The sequence below is a fragment of the Dendrobates tinctorius genome, unplaced genomic scaffold, assembly GCF_039654945.1.
Source record: "Dendrobates tinctorius isolate UK_male_01 unplaced genomic scaffold, ASM3965494v1 ptg000003l, whole genome shotgun sequence".
Taxonomy (NCBI): domain Eukaryota; kingdom Metazoa; phylum Chordata; class Amphibia; order Anura; family Dendrobatidae; genus Dendrobates; species Dendrobates tinctorius.
The window spans coordinates 55,826,161-55,844,121 of NW_027361671.1; the positions used below are offsets into that span (position 1 = coordinate 55,826,161).

The window sequence follows — 17,961 nt, forward strand, 5'->3', positions numbered from 1 at the left end:
GAAAAACGCGCTGCAAAAAAAAGCAAGTGTGAAACTAGCCTTACATTATCCCAAAGATTAATCACTTTCTAATTGTTTTTTTTTGTAAACAAATGAATTGTAATATTTCTTTCTAATACATGTCAAATATGAAGACGTCCTCTGACCTTCATGCCAACTGTTTTCCTGATAGTGAATACACTGGTTACGTAACGGCCTATAAATGTAAAGAATATTTCCAATCCTCATGCATAATCTGTACTTTATATTCTAATTAGTATGTTCCCTTGACTCACGCTGCATGATCAGCTGCACCCTCTTGTAAACCTTACCTTTATGTAATTTTAAGATTGCATAATGTGCTAGGAAAACAGAGTTGATGTTTTTGGCAATTATAGAGTACATTCCCACAGTATCTACTTATCTGTTATACAATAATCGCAATTATAATATTCTACATTGTGCACAAAGTCCTATATAATTGTCAATGCAAATGGTGGATCACAGGTGACATACTTATTTATATTAAGCAGCGCTGTACAGTAGAAGTTTGTACTTTATGCTAAAATAAAACAATCAAAAAATACATAAACCTTTGTAGATTTCGAATGTCACGGTCCTATACTATACACAGCGTCCCTGGTGATACAACGACTAGAAACAAATAGTGAAATAATGCAATATATATATATATCAGGACAAAACTAATTCTGCGAGTCCTTTCTGTGTCATCTGTTATGTAATCCTGCCATGAAAACTGCATATAATTATACCTCTGTCATTCTTCACTCACCTATACTTATGCAGCGGTCTGACAAAAAGTAATTTAGCTTGCTGTTAGACAGAGTGGCCTGTTTTCCTCCTACACATCACACACTCATAAGGAGCAGGAAGAATAGACTGCACACATGTAAGGAAGTAGATGTAGAGAGACGTCATGTGACCACAAAGAGGAAATCCCATTGTTACAATGTAAAGTTAGCAAAGTTATCAGAAGTTCTAAATACTTTCCATTGTAGCTACTTTTCTGATTCCAGCATCTGTTTGACTCTGCTTTGCCACAGATTATTGTCTCACTGCCGTTATCGATATACAATAACTATTATTCCCAGATCTGTGACTTGACAATAACTCTGTTGGAAACTAATAAATAGTTTAAGACTTCTCAATTCAATATAGAGGAAAAATAAAGGTGAAAAATAGACAATTAAAATACAGTCATGGCTGAAAGTGTTGGCACCCTTGAAATTGTTCCAGAAAATGCAGTATTTCTCCCAAAAACATAATAATTGCAATGACACATTTTGTTATTTACGTTTATTTCCTTTGTGTGTATTGGAATAACACAAAAAAAACACAGGAAAAAAAGGCAAATTGGACATAATTTCATATAAAATCCCAAAAATGGGCAGGACAAAATACCGTATATACTCGAGTATAAGCCGAGACCCCCTAATTTTGACACAAAAAAAAAAAAAAAAACTGGGAAAACTTACTGATGACTCGAGTATAAGCCGAGGGTGGTGCTGCACAAGGGTTAATGGTGGTCCAAAAAGATGCTCCATAGATAAATACCCCCATAAAAATGCTGCGCAAGGGTTAATGGTGGCCCAAGAAGATGCTCCATAGATAAAATACCCCCCATAAAGTGCTACACAAGGGTTAATGGTGGCTCAAGAAGATGCTCCATAGATAAATGCCCCCCCATAAAATGCTGCACAAGGGTTAATGGTGGCCCAAGAAGATGCTCCATAGATTAATACCTCCCATAAAATGCTGCACAAGGGTTAATGGTGGCCCAAGAAGATGCTCCATAGATAAATACCCCCATAAAATGCTGCACAAGGGTAAATGGTGGGCCAAGAAGATGCTCCATAGATTAATACCTCCCATAAAATGCTGCACAAGGGTTAATGGTGGCCCAAGAAAATGCTCCATAAATAAATACCCCCATAAAATGCTGCACTAGGGTTAATGGTGGCCCAAGAAGATGCTGTACAGATAAATACGGCCCATATATTGATGCTGCTGCAATTAAAAAAATAAAACAATTACATACTCACCTCTCGTCACTGGGGGCCAGGTGCTGGTATCCTGAGCAGGCGGGGACACCAGCGCGCTATGTGGGCCAGGTGCCAGTGTCGCCGCTGGCTCAGGGCCCCGTTACTGGCAATATTCACCTGTCCCCACTCCATCGCCGGGCGCCGCTCTGTCTCCCGGGTCTCTGCAGTGACGTTCAGCAGAGGGCGCGCACTGACTATGTCATCGCGCCCTCTGACCTGAACGTCACAGTCAGAGGATGTGGAGGACAAAGCGGTGGGCTGTGATGGAACAGGGACAGGTGAATATTGCACTGCTCCCCGTTCTCCCAACATCATACTCACCCCCTCCTGGTGCACGGTCTCTGCAGCCCCCCTGCTTCTTCCATGGTCCAGGTTTCAGTGGTCATGTGGTACCGCTCATTAAAGTCATGAATATGCGCATATTCATGACTTTAATGAGCGGTACCACATGACCGCTGAACGCAGGAATAGCTGGGGCGCCGAGACCATGGAAGAAGCAGGGGCGCTGCAGAGACCGTGCCAGGAGGGGGTGAGTATGATCTCTGAAACCTGCACTACCCCTCCCCCACCGACTCCCGGTATAAGCCGAGAGGGGCACTTTCAGCCTTAAAAAATGGGCTGAAAATCTCAGCTTATACTCGAGTATATACAGTAGTTGACACACTCAACTTAATATTTGGTTGCACACTCCTTGGAATAAATAACTGCAATCAATCGCTTCCTATAACCATCAACAAGCTTCTTACACCTTTCAACTGGAACTTTGGACCACTCTTCTTTTGAAAACTGTTCCAGGTTTCACATATCTGAAGGGTGCCTTCTCCCAACAGCAATTTTAAGATCTCTCCACAGATGTTCAATGGGATTTAGATCCAGACTCATTGCTGGCAACTTCAGATCTCTCCAGCACTTTGTTTCCATCCATTTCTGGGGGCTTCTTGAAGTATGTTTGGGTCATAGTCCTGCAGGAAGACCTATGGAACAAATCCAGCTATCTCACATTGGGCACTACATTGCGACTCATAATCCTATGGTAATCTTCAGATGTCATGATGCCTTGCACACAATGAAGGCACCCAGTGACAGACGGAAACAACCCCAAAACATCTTTGAATTTCTAACATATTTGACCGTAGGTACTGTGTTGTTTTCTTTGTTCATTCTGTTTTTGGAAAACAGTAGAATGATGTGTTTTACCAAAAAGCTCTATCTTTGTATCATCTGCTCAAAAACACTTTCCCAGAAGGAATTTGGCTTATTCATGTACATTTTCACAAACTGCAGTCTAGCTTCTTTATGTCTCTGTATCAGCAGTGGGGTCTGTCTGTGTCTCCTGCCATAGCATTTCATTTCATTAAAATGTTGAAGGATAGTTAGCACTGACAGTTAGGCACCCTGAGCCTGCAGGACAACTTGAATTTCTTTGGAATTTGATTGGGTCTACTTATCCACCATTCAGATTATCCTGCTTTGCAACCTTTCATCAATGTTTTGTTTTTATGTCCAGGTCCAGGGAGATTAGCTACAATGTCACACCTGTTAGAGTTGAGTTTGAATAAACATCACATGCTTGAAACAAATTTGTTTACCCACAATTTTGGAAAGGTGCCAACAATTTTGTTCCACCAAATAATGGGGTTTTGTATGAAATTACATCCAATTTGCTTTTTTTCTCTGTTTTTTTTTTCTGTGTTGTTCCAATTCACACAAAGGAAATAAACATGTGTATAACAAAACATGTATTTGCAATAATTTTCTGTGAGAAATACTTAATTTACTGGAATAATTTCAAGGTTGCCAACACTTTTGGACATGACTGTGTAAAGTAGGTCCTTGCATATAAAAAGTAGGAAGCTGGGAAATAATTTCTATGAGGGGGACATGGTATTTAAAGAGGATGATTACTTCATGTTAAAGGGATCATTTTCATTACCTGGTGGAAATTCCTGCACCTGGTGTTCTTTTTTTTTGTTTCTGCACCTCTCAATTCCTGAGTAATTCTCTCTTTTCCTTGTACAGTGGCATACAAAATATAAAAGAAGCGGGCGGCACCGCTGTTACCGTGCTTGGATCCGTGGCTTGCAGCAGGCAGTGAGCTCACATCCAGGGTTCTTGGGTGCTTGACCTCGTAGCAATCAACTAGTATTTTCAAAATAGAAAAGGGTCGCACTCTGCGGGATAGTTGTGAATATTTATTGACACATAATTACATGTCACGTCGGGGATGTGATCGTGAGAGTGTCAAAAGGCTAACCGCCTTTTGACACTCTCACTATCACATCCCCGACGTGACATGTAATTATGTGTCAATAAATATTCACAACTATCCCGCAGAGTGCGACCCTTTTCTATTTTGAAAATACTAGTGGCATACAAAAGTTTAGGCACCCCTGGTCAAAATTACTGTTATTGTGAACAGTTAAGCAAGTTGAAGATAAAATGGTCTCTAAAAGGCCTAAAGTTAAAGATGACACATTTGTTTTGTATTTTAGGCTAAAAAGTAATACACATTGTCATTTTTTCACATTTTAAAAATTACAAAAAGAAAAATGGTCCGATGCTAAAGTTTGGGCACCTTTGGAGATTTATGTGCTCAGATAACTTTGACCAAGGTTTCAGACCTTAATTAGCCTGTAAGGGATATGGCTTGTTCACCCTCAGCTGATGCAGATTCCACAGGTTTAGAAACACATAGCCTCCTCTAACCTTGTGCGAAAAAACAGCCACCATGGGTTCTTTTAAGCAGCTGCCTAGCACTCTGAAAATGAAAATGGTGGAGGCCCACAAAGCAGGAGAAGGCTATAAGAAGATAGCAAAGCGTTTTCAAGTTGTCCTTTCCTCAGTTCAATATGTAATTCAGAAATAGCAGTTTACAGGAACAGTGGAGGTCAAGATAAGGTCTGGAAGGCCAAGCAAAATTTCAGAGAGCTGCTTGTAGGATTGCTAGAAAGGCATATCAGAACCCCCACTTGACTGCAAAAGGCCTTCAGAAAGATTTAGCAGATTCTGGAGTTGTGGTAATTGTTCTACTGTTCAGAGACACCTTATCAAATATGGCCTTCATGGAAGAGTCATCAGAAGAAAACCTCTCCTGCACCCTCACCATAAAATTCAGCATCAGAGGTATGCAAAAGAACATCTAAACAAGCCCAATGCATTTTAGAAACAAGTCCTGTGAATCATTGACGTTAAAATAAAACTCTTTGGTCGCAATGATCAAAGGTATGTGCAGAGAAAAAATTGCATAGAATTTCAGGAAAAGCACATCTCTCCAACCATTAAGCATGGGGATGGATCAATCATGCTTTGGAGTTGTGTTGCAGACAATGGCACAGGGAACATTTCACAGGTAGAGGGAAGAATGGAGTCAATGAAATTTCAACAAATTCTTGATGCAAACATAGCACCATGTGTAAAAAATGCTGAATTTGAAAACAGGATAGCTTCTACAAATGGATAATGATCACACACATCAAAATCCACAATAGACTACCTCAAAAGGCGATAGCTAGAGGTTTTTCAATTGCCCTCACAGTCCCCCGATTCGATCATCATTGAAAATCTGTGGCAAGTCCTCAAAATAGCAGTGCATGCAAGACGACCCAGGAATCTCACAGAAATAGAAGAATTTTCCAAGGAAGAAAGGATGAAAATCCATCAAACAAGAATTGAAAGACTCTTGGCTGGCTACTAAAAGCGTTTACAAGCTGTGATATTTTTAAAAGGGAGTGCTACTAGGTACTAACTATGTAGGATGCCCAAACTTTTGCATTGGCCTATTTTCCTTATTGTATTTTTTAAAATGTAAAAAATGACAATATATAATTTTTTTGGCCTAAAATACAGAGAAAATGTGTCATCTTTAACTTTAGCCCTTTTAGAGATCATTCCATCTTCAACTTACTTAACTGGTCACAATAACAATAATTTTGACCAGGGGTGCCTAAACTTTTACATGCCACTGTATATACAGTGGGTATGGAAAGTATTCAGACCCCTTTAAATTTTCACTCTTTTTTCTCGCCGATGTACACTCTGCAACCCATCTTGACTGAAAAAAACAGAAATGTAGAAATTTTTGCAAATTTATTAAAAAAGAAAAACTGAAATATCACATGGTCATAAGTATGTAGTACCATGGCCGCCAGGGGGTAGCTTGTGCGGCCGCTCCAGTACTCACTGTACTAGAGGCTGTTTCATCACCCATATGCTGTTCACTTTGGGGACCCAATTGACTGCAGACAGAGGCTGGAAACAACTTCAACAACTCAGCTTTATTCTCTTCAGGGCACAGCACATCCAATACAGCAACAGGACTCTTTACTTGATAACAGCAATACATCTTCATCTACAGCAGTACGTCACTTCTTCCTTCACTTCACACATATGCACCACACAGGCAAGCTGACACGTCACACGGAGCACGATTAACACGGAGCACTTCCCTTCTTCCAGAGCCCGACTTCAGCCCACGAAGGTACCCGACTTTTCCGTTAAAGCTCAGCCCCTAAAGGCACTGTTGCTCCTGTTCGTGTCCTAGTTTCACAGCTCACTGAACTCTCCACAAAGCTCCCGTACTCCAGCTGCTACTCCCACAGGGACTCTTCCACAGACCTCCCTGGCTTGCAATTCTCCAGACACGGGCTGGACTCAATAGACTGGCTTGGGTTGTCACTTCAGCTCTTCCTTGCTAGCTGACTTGACCGACGAGACTCCTTCTTCTGTAGTCCCCAGTTTCTGACTGCAAGGCCTCCAGCACCACTACGTGCTGGCTACTGCTGTAGGCACTCCACTGTTCTGCACTCTTGTCCTGTCCTGTTCGCTACCCCCAGCTCAACTAACTCTTGCAGGGAAATCTATCTTCTTTCCCCCTGTCTAGCCACTCCTCTAAGTTAACCCTTAAGCAGTCTTCTCACTAGTTGAGCTCAGTGCCCCCATCTAGTGGCCCTTTTCTAATATAACATCTAACTCTAAGTATTGTCATGCAGACACACACACATGACATATATACTCTATACAGACATGTAAGGAACACAGTTAATATGCAGTAACAATATTTACAGGGCTATGCCCTCGCCTTCTTACAAGTATTCAGACCCTTTGCTGAGACACTCATATTTAAGTCACATGCTGTCTATTTCCTTGTGATCCTCCTTGAGATGGTTCTACTCCTTCATTGGAGTCCAGCTGTGTTTAATTAAACTGATAGGACTTGATTTGTAAAGGTACACACCTATCTATATAAGACAGTGCATGTCAGACCAAATGAGAATCATAAGGTCAAAGGAACTGGCCAAGGAGCTCAGAGAAAGAACTGTGGCAAGGCACAGATCTGGCCAAGGTTACAAAAGAATTTCTGCAGTACTCAACGTTCCTAAGAGCCCAATGGCCTCCATAATCCTTAAATGGAAGAAATTTGGGACCATCAGAAGTCTTCCTAGAACTGGCTGTCAAGCTAAACTGAGCAATTGTGGGAGAAGAGCCTTGGTGAGAGACGTAAAGAAGAACCCCAAGATCACTGTGCCTGAGCTCCACAGATGCAGTAGGGCAGTGGGAGAAAGTTCCACAAAGTCAACTATCACTGCAGCCCTCCAACAGTCGGGCCTTTATGGCAGAGTGGCCCGACAGAAGCCTCTCCTCAGTGCCAGACATATGAAAGCCCACATAGAGTTTGCTAAAAAACACATGAAGGACTCCCAGACTATGAGAAATAAGATTCTCTGGTCTGATGAGATGAAGATAGAAATTTTTGGTGATAATTCTAAGCAGTATGTGAGGAGGAAACAAGGCACTGCATATCACCCGCATATACAAACCCAACATGAAACATGGTGGTGGCAGCATCATGCTATGGGGGTGTTTTTCAGCTGCAGGGACGGGACAACTGGTTGCAATTAAAGGAAACATGAATGCAGCCAAGTACATAGATATCCTGGATGAAAACCTCTCCCAGAGTGCTCTGGCCTCAGACTTGGCCACAGGTTCACCCTCCAACAAGACAATGACCCTAAGCACACAGCTAAAATAACAAAGGTGTGGCTTCAGAACAACTTTGTGACCATTCTTAACTGGTGCAGCCAGAGCCCTGACCTAAACCCAATTGAGCATCTCTGGAGAGACTTGAAAATGGCTGCCCACCAACGTTCACCATCCAACCTGACAGAACTGGAGAGGATCTGCAAGGAAGAATGGCAGAGGATCCCCAAATCCAGGTGTGAAAAACTTGTTGCATCATTCCCAAGAAGACTCATGGCTGTACTAGTTCAAAAGGATGCTTCTACTCAATACCAATCAAAGGGTCTGAATACTTATGATCATGTGATATTTCAGTTTTTCTTTTTAATAAATTTGCAAAAATTTCTACATTTCTGTTTTTCTTCCAGTCAAGATGTGATGCAGAGGGTACATTAATGAGAAAAAAAAATGAATTTTTTTGAATTTACCATATGGCTGCAATGCAACAAACAGAGAAATATGTGAATACTTTCTGTACCCCCTGTAAATCTGGTATTTTAGCCAACTAACCTTGCCCTACAAGAAGACCCCACAAAGAGAAGTTGAGAACCATGCCCACTTGGCTAAAAAGACTAGATTTACATACAGGGAACAATGTGCCATATTTCAGGAATGGAAAGGCACAGGAACAGAACATAAACTGCACCAGATTCAGAACAGTGGCACTCACACCAGATAAAAAATGTACATATTTGTGACAAGTGATTGGCTTTCTTTAGTATGCTAGAAAGATGCAAATATTCAGCTGACTCGTATATCCTTTGTGGAAGTACGGTCCAGTTCTCTGCACTAGCAAAGCTCTGCCTCCTGTTATGCTAGCTTAGGCCTCTTTCACACATCAGTTTTTTGCCTTCAGGCGCGATCCGGCTTTTTTTTGTAAAACCGGATCTGGCAAAATGCAATGCCGGATCCAGTTTTTCCCCATTGACTTGCATTAGCGCCGGATCGTGCCGGATGGCATTGCGTTTCATCCGTTTTTTGCCGGATCCGGCAACTTGTCTCATTCCGGCGTCTGGAAAAAACGGCTACTGTAACGTTTTTTGTCTCCGGCGAAAAAGCCGGAAGCGCCGGATCCGGCGCTTCCAGCTTTTTGCTACAATGAAAGTCTATGGGCGCCGGAATGCGCCGGTTCCAGAAAAAGACGGATCCAGCCACCTGATCCGTTTTTTTTAAGTCTGCACATGCTCAGATCCAATTGGCCAGCCCCCAGGAACAGATATAACCTGCTAGATGGATCCAGCAAAAAAACGGATCCGTTTCTACAGTTCTCCAAAATTTATGCCGGATCCGTTTTTTCTAAAAATAGCCGGATCCTGTCTGACGGCAAAAAACTGATGTGTGAAAGTAGCCTTAGAATGACCCATCCAAAAGATGGCTGCTGATGGATAGGAATGTGACCAGACTCATCACTCAGCCACCTCCATAGTAACACATTCCGCATAAGAAAAATCAACACCGGCTCAGTGACGGGGGTAAAGTGACATGTCTAGTCATATGCCCATCCACCGGCAGCCACCTTGATGAGAGTGCAGATTGGTCCTAAAAACATTATGTACAAAGAGAGGACTCTACTAATTTAGAAAAAGATACACACCTTCAACAAAGGTTATATCAGGGAGTTAAATACATATATCTGTACAACACATTTCTCAGTTAGTTATGAAGTATGTAAAGTGCTGTGGAATTAATGGCGCTATATAAATAAGTAAAATAAATAAGTAGCCAAATATTTTACGGACAAAGCCACTGGGTCTATTGAACTGAAGATGGCGAATATGTATGATGGGTATATGGGCATGGGACTATGAGATGGAGGATATGTGTGATGGGTATATGGGCATGGGACTATGGGATGGAGGATATGTATGATGGGTATATGAGCACGGGTCTATGGGATGGAGGATGTGTGATGGGTATATGGGCACGGGACTATGGGATGGCGGATATGTATATGGGCACGGGACTATGGGATGGAGGATGTGTGATGGGTATATGGGCACTGGACTATGGGATGGAGGATATGTATGACGGGTATATGGGCACGGGACTATGGGATGGCGGATATGTATGATGGGTATATGGGCACGGGACTATGGGATGGAGGATATGTATGATGGGTATATGGGCATGGGACTATGAGATGAAGGATGTGTGATGGGTATATGGGCGCTCGACTATGGGATGGCGAATATGTATGATGGGTATATGGGCATGGGACTATGGGATGGAGGATATGTATGATGGGTATATGGGCGCTCGACTATGGGATGGAGGATATGTATGATGGGTATATGGGCATGGGACTATGGGATGGAGGATATATATGATGGGTATATGGTCATGGGACTATGGGATGGAGGATATGTATGATGGGTATATGGGCACGGGACTATGGGATGGAGGATGTGTGATGGGTATATGGGCACGGGACTATGGGATGGCGGATATGTATATGGGCACGGGACTATGGGATGGAGGATGTGTGATGGGTATATGGGCACGGGACTATGGGATGGAGGATATGTATGATGGGTATATGGGCATGGGACTATGGGATGGAGGATATGTATGATGGGTATATGGGCATGGGACTATGGGATGGAGGATATGTATGATGGGTATATGGGCATGGGACAATGGGATGGAGGATATGTATGATGGGTATATGGGCATGGGACTATGGGATGGAGGATATGTATGATGGGTATATGGGCACGGGCCTATGGGATGGAGGATGTGTGATGGGTATATGGGCACGGGACTATGGGATGGCGGATATATGGGCACGGGACTATGGGATGGATGATGTGTGATGGGCATATGGGCATGGGACTATGGGATGGAGGATATGTATGATGGGTATATGGACACGGGACTATGGGATGGCGGATATGTATATGGGCACAGGACTATGGGATGGAGGATGTGTGATGGGTATATGGGCTCTGGACTATGGGATGGAGGATATGTATGATGGGTATATGGGCACGGGACTATGGGATGGCGGATATGTATGATGGGTATATGGGCACGGGACTATGGGATGGAGGATATGTACAGTTGTGGCCAAAAGTATTGACACCCCTGCAATTCTGTCAGAAAATACTCAGTTTCTTCCTGAAAATGATTGCAAACACAAATTCTTTGGTATTATTATCTTCATTTAATTTGTCTTAAATGAAAAACACAAAAGAGAATGAAGCAAAAAAGAAAACATTGATCATTTCACACAAAACTCCAAAAATGGGCCAGACAAAAGTATTGGCACCCTCAGCCTAATACTTGGTTGCACAACCTTTAGCCAAAATAACTGCGACCAACCGATTCCGGTAACCATCAATGAGTTTCTTACAATGCTCTGCTGGAATTTTAGACCATTCTTCTTCGGCAAACTGCTCCAGGTCCCTGATATTTGAAGGGTGCCTTCTCCAAACTGCCATTTTTAGATCTCTCCACAGGTGTTCTATGGGATTCAGGTCTGGACTCATTGCTGGCCACCTTAGAAGTCTCCAGTGCTTTCTCTCATGTTGATGCCTTTGCTCAAAAAGCTCTACTTTTGTCTCATCTGACCAGAGAACATTCTTCAAAAACGTTTTAGGCTTTTTCAGGTAAGTTTTGGCAAACTCCAGCCTGGCTTTTTTATGTCTCGGGGTAAGAAGCGGGGTATTCCTGGGTCTCCTACCATACAGTCCCTTTTCATTCAGACGCCGACGGATAGTACGGGTTGACACTGTTGTACCCTCAGACTGCAGGGCAGCTTGAACTTGTTTGGATGTTAGTCGAGGTTCTTTATCCATCATCCGCACAATCTTGCATTGAAATCTCTTGTCAATTTTTCTTTTCCGTCCACATCTAGGGAGGTTAGCCACAGTGCCATGGGCTTTAAACTTCTTGATGACACTGCGCACGGTAGACACAGGAACATTCAGGTCTTTGGAGATGGACTTGTAGCCTTGAGATTGCTCATGCTTCCTCACAATTTGGTTTCTCAAGTCCTCAGACAGTTCTTTGGTCTTCTTTTCTCCATGCTCAATGTGGTACACACAAGGACACAGGACAGAGGTTGAGTCAACTTTAATCCATGTCAACTGGCTGCAAGTGTGATTTAGTTATTGCCAACACCTGTTAGGTGCCACAGGTAAGTTACAGGTGCTGTTAATTACACAAATTAGAGAAGCATCACATGATTTTTCGAACAGTGCCAATACTTTTGTCCACCCTCTTTTTTATGTTTGGTGTGGAATTATATCCAATTTGGCTTTAGGACAATTCTTTTTGTGTTTTTTCATTTAAGACAAATTAAATGAAGATAATAATACCAAAGAATTTGTGTTTGCAATAATTTTCAGGAAGAAACTGAGTATTATCTGACAGAATTGCAGGGGTGTCAATACTTTTGGCCACAACTGTATGATGGGTATATGGGCATGGGACTATGAGATGAAGGACGTGTAATGGGTGTATGGGCACTCGACTATGGGATGGAGGATATGTATGATGGGTATATGGGCATGGGACTATGGGATGGAGGATATGTATGATGGGTATATGGGCACGGGCCTATGGGATGGAGGATGTATGATGGGTAGAGTTGAGGATTCCGATACCGCAAGTATCGGGTATCGGCCGATACTTGCTGTATCGGAATTCCGATACCGACATCCGATATTTTTTCAATATCGGGCATCGGAATCGGAAGTTCAAAGTTGATTGACAGCCGAAATGACGTCATCATGATGCGCGGTGTGTGCGCATCATGATGCGCCGTCATTTCGGGCCTTCCGGGAGTCTCTGCCGGCCTGCCGGGGGGCTGTGCCGGCCTGCCGGGGGGATGTGTGGACTGCCCGGGGTCTGTACCGGCCTGCCGGGGGGCTGTGCCGGCCTGCCGGTGGTCTGTGCACCCTGTGGGGGTCTGTACCGGCCTGCCGGGGGGCTGTGCCGGCCTGCCGGGGGGCTGTGCTGATGTCCAGGGGTCTGTGCAGGCATCGTCCGATGGGACTACAAGTCCCATCGGGCGATGCCTGCTACCATGACAGTGATTGACACATTAGCCAATGATGGGACCGTAGTAGTCCCATCATCCGGCTAATGTGTTAAATGTTAAAAAAAAAAAAAAAAAAATACTACATACATACTACATACATACTACATACATACCACATATATACTATATGCATGCTACATACATACTACATGCTACATACATACTACATATATACTACATGCATGCTACATACATACCACATATATACTACATGCATACTACATGCTACATACATACTACATATATACTACATGCATGCTACATACATACTACATGCAACATGCATGCTACATACATACTACATGCTACATACATACTACATACATACTACATGGATGCTACATACACTCACTGGCCACTTTATTAGGTACACCTGTCCAACTGTGTGTTAAGACTTAATTTCTAATCAGCCAATCACATGGCGGCAACTCAGTGCATTTAGGCATGTAGACATGGTCAAGACAATCTCCTGCAGTTCAAACCGAGCATCAGTATGGGGAAGAAAGGTGATTTGAGTGCCTTTGAACGTGGCATGATTGTTGGTGCCAGAAGGGCTGGTCTGAGTATTTCAGAAACTGCTGATCTGCTGGGATTTTCACGCACAACCATCTCTAGGGTTTACAGAGAATGGTCCGAAAAAGAAAAAAAATCCAGTGAGCGGCAGTTCTGTGGCCGGAAATGCCTTGTTGATGCCAGAGGTCAGAGGAGAATGGGCAGACTGGTTCGAGCTGATAGAAAGGCAACAGTGACTCAAATTGCCACCCGTTACAACCAAGGTAGGCAGAAGAGCATCTCTGAACGCACAGTGCGTCGAACTTTGAGGCAGATGGGCTACAGCAGCAGAAGACCACACTGGGTACCACTCCTCTCAGCTAAGAACAGGAAACTGAGGCTACAATTTGCACAAGCTCATCGAAATTGGACAGTAGAAGATTGGAAAAACGTTGCCTGGTCTGAGGAGTCTCGATTTCTGCTGCGACATTCGGATGGTAGGGTCAGAATTTGGCGTAAACAACATGAAAGCATGGATCCATCCTGCCTTGTATCAACGGTTCAGGCTGGTGGTGGTGGTGTCATGGTGTGGGGAATTTTTTCTTGGCACTCTTTGGGCCCCTTGGTACCAATTGAGCATCGTTGCAACGCCACAGCCTACCTGAGTATTGTTGCTGACCATGTCCATCCCTTTATGACCACAATGTACCCAACATCTGATGGCTACTTTCAGCAGGATAATGCGCCATGTCATAAAGCTCGAATCATCTCAGATTGGTTTCTTGAACATGACAATGAGTTCACTGTACTCAAATGGCCTCCTCAGTCACCAGATCTCAATCCAATAGAGCATCTTTGGGATGTGGTGGAACGGGAGATTCGCATCAGGGATGTGCAGCCGACAAATCTGCGCCAACTGTGTGATGCCATCATGTCAATATGGTCCAAAATCTCTGAGGAATGCTTCCAGCACCTTGTTGAATCTCTGCCACGAAGAATTGAGGCAGTTCTGAAGGCAAAAGGGGGTCCAACCCCTTACTAGCATGGTGTACCTAATAAAGTGGCCAGTGAGTGTACATACTACATGCTACATACATACCACATATATACTACATGCATGCTACATACATACTACATGCTACATGCATGCTACATACATACTACATGCTACATACATACTACATACATACTACATGCATGCTACATACATACTACATGCTACATACATACTACATATATACTACATGCATGTTACATACATACTACATGCTACATACATACTATATATATACTACATGCATGCTACATACATACTACATGCTACATGCATGCTACATACATACTACATGCTACATACATACTACATACATACTACATGCATGCTACATACATACCACATATATACTACATGCATGCTACATACATACTACATACATACTACATACATACTACATGCATGCTACATACATACTACATGCTACATACATACTACATATATACTACATGCATGCTACATACATACTACATGCTACATATATACTACATACATACTACATACATACTACATGCATGCTACATACATACTACATGCTACATACATACTACATACATACTACATACATGCTACATACATACTACATACATGCTACATACATACTACATACATACTACATGCATGCCACATACAGTACATTCATACAATACATACATAGACATACAGTACATATAACAGAGTAACATACTTACCAATACTTGTCACATTGTTCCCCGAAGCCATTGTCTTTTACGGAATAAATATTAACATAACAAACCACAAAAATACTCACCCATGATCCGAAGCAGTCCACGAGTGTGTCCCACGACGATCTTGGGTAGAGAACTGCAGCATCAGCTGATGCTGCCGCTCTCTACGGGCTGCAGGAATCCAATGACGGAAGGTAGGTATCCTTCCGCACTGTATTCCTCCGCCACTTAAAAAAAAAAAAAGTCCCTAGTCTCACTTTATGGTAAAAGCTGTGTGGGAAACTTGTAGTCCCATCGGACGATGCCTGCACAGACTCCCGGACATCAGCACAGCCCCCCGGCAGGCCGGCACAGCCCCCCGGCAGGCCGGTACAGACCCCCACAGGGTGCACAGCCCCCCGGCAGGCCGGTACAGACCCCGGGCAGTCCGCACAGCCCACCGGCAGGCCGGCACAGCCCCCCGGCAGGCCGGTACAGACCCCGGGCAGTCCGCACAGCCCACCGGCAGGCCGGCACAGCCCCCCGGCAGGCCGGCAGAGACCCCCGGAAGGCCCGTACAGACCCCCGAGAGGCTGTACAAGGGCAGGAAAGGGTTTTTCCAATTCCGATACCGGAAGTCTCATAGACTTGAATGGGACTTCCGGTATCGGCATCGGCGATACCGATACTTTTTTTCAAGATCGGCCGATCCATTCCGATCCGATATTTTGAAGTATCGGATGGTATCACTCAACTCTAATGATGGGTATATGGGCACGGGACTATGGGATGGCGGATATGTATATGGGCACGGGACTATGGGATGGAGGATGTGTGATGGGTATATGGGCACTGGACTATGGGATGGAGGATATGTATGATGGGTATATGGGCACGGGACTATGGGATGGCGGATATGTATGATGGGTATATGGGCACGGGACTATGGGATGGAGGATATGTATGATGGGTATATGGGCATGGGACTATGAGATGAAAGATGTGTGATGGGTATATGGGCGCTCGACTATGGGATGGCGAATATGTATGATGGGTATATGGGCATGGGACTATGGGATGGAGAATATGTATGATGGGTATATGGGCACGGGCCTATGGGATGGAGGATGTATGATGGGTATATGGGCACGGGACTATGGGATGGCGGATATGTATATGGGCACGTGACTATGGGATGGAGGATGTGTGATGGGTATATGGGCACTGGACTATGGGATGGAGGATATGTATGATGGGTATATGGGCATGGGACTATGAGATGAAGGATGTGTGATGGGTATATGGGCGCTCGACTATGGGATGGCGAATATGTATGATGGGTATATGGGCATGGGACTATGGGATGGAGAATATGTATGATGGGTATATGGGCATGGGACTATGGGATGGAGAATATGTATGATGGGTATATGGGCATGGGACTATGGGATGGAGGATATGTATGATGGGTATATGGGCACGGGACTATGGGATGGAGGATAATTATAATTTGCTATAACTAACCACAGTTAGTTACTATGCCCGGGCAGCGCCGGGCTCTTCAGCGTGTATATATATATATATATATGGGAACTGGGGCCATCCTACTCTATATATGGCGGAACTGGGGCCATCATACTGTATACAGGGATGAAAATGGGGCCATCTTACTATATATATGGGGGAACTGGGGACATCTAACTATATATATGGTGAAACTGGGGGCATCATACTATATACGGGGGGGTCTGGGGCTATCATACTATATACACGGGGGAACTGGGGCCATCATACTATACTCTCTGTAGTAAGGTTGGTTCTGCTCCCATATCTCTGTAGTAAGCTCCGTTCTGCTCCTTTATCTCTGTAGTAAGCTTGGTTCTGCTCCCATATCTTTGTAGTAAGCTCAGTTCTGCTCCCATATCTTTGTAGTTGTCATGTCCGCTATGTCTGCTATGCTGCAAGATCCCTGAAGCAGTGTGCACGCGCACCTCATGTCTGCTATGCTGCAAGATCCTTGGAGCAGTGTGCATGCGCACCTCATATCTGCTATGCTGCAAGATCCTTGGAGCAGTGTGCACGCGCACCTCATGTCTGCTATGCTGCAAGATCCTTGGAGCAGTGTGCACGCGCACCTCATGTCTGCTATGCTGCAAGATTCCCGGAGTAGTGCGCACATGCACCTCATGTCTGCTATGCTGCAAGATCCCTGGAGCAGTGTGCACCTCATGACTGCTGTGCTGCGTGACTCTTGGAGCAGTGTGTAGGCGCATGCGTACCTCATGGCTGCACGCCATTGCTGTGTGCGCGCCCGTCTCTGCTCTGCCTGCTGTGGTTGTCTCTGTTGTCCTGCCCCTGATCATGTGACCTTTCCTATGTTCCAGCACTGTCTGACCCAGCTAACCTCTCTGTGTTTCTGGAGCCCCTGATCATGTGACCTTCTTTATGGTCCAGCCCAGTCTGATCTAGCAATGCTCTCTATGATCCTGGAGGATCTGAACCGGAAGTCCTTCCCTGGTCTGACCCGGAAGTGCAGGTGCTATGGTGCTATATCAGACCACCCCTTCCTATGGTCGGGGCCTGAGTATCATGTTGCTTCCCTGCATGGCTGCTTGGTCGCTCCCCGTATTCTGTGCCCCTGCACTA

General features: G+C 44.1%; 1 protein-coding gene across 2 annotated transcripts in view; it reads right to left on the reverse strand.

The window, feature by feature from the left end:
• TICAM2 (TIR domain containing adaptor molecule 2) overlaps positions 1–17,710 on the reverse strand; it is a 45,253-nt gene extending 27,543 nt beyond the window's left edge. Inside the window, exon 1 of one of the 2 annotated variants that reach the window (XM_073553079.1) lies at positions 17,595–17,710. The gene's annotated coding sequence lies outside the window, so the exon portion shown is untranslated. Of the gene's footprint in view, positions 1–772; positions 908–17,594 lie in introns of those variants that run through there. The other variant, XM_073553011.1, reaches the window with a different exon arrangement.
• Positions 17,711–17,961: the final 251 nt, after the last annotated feature.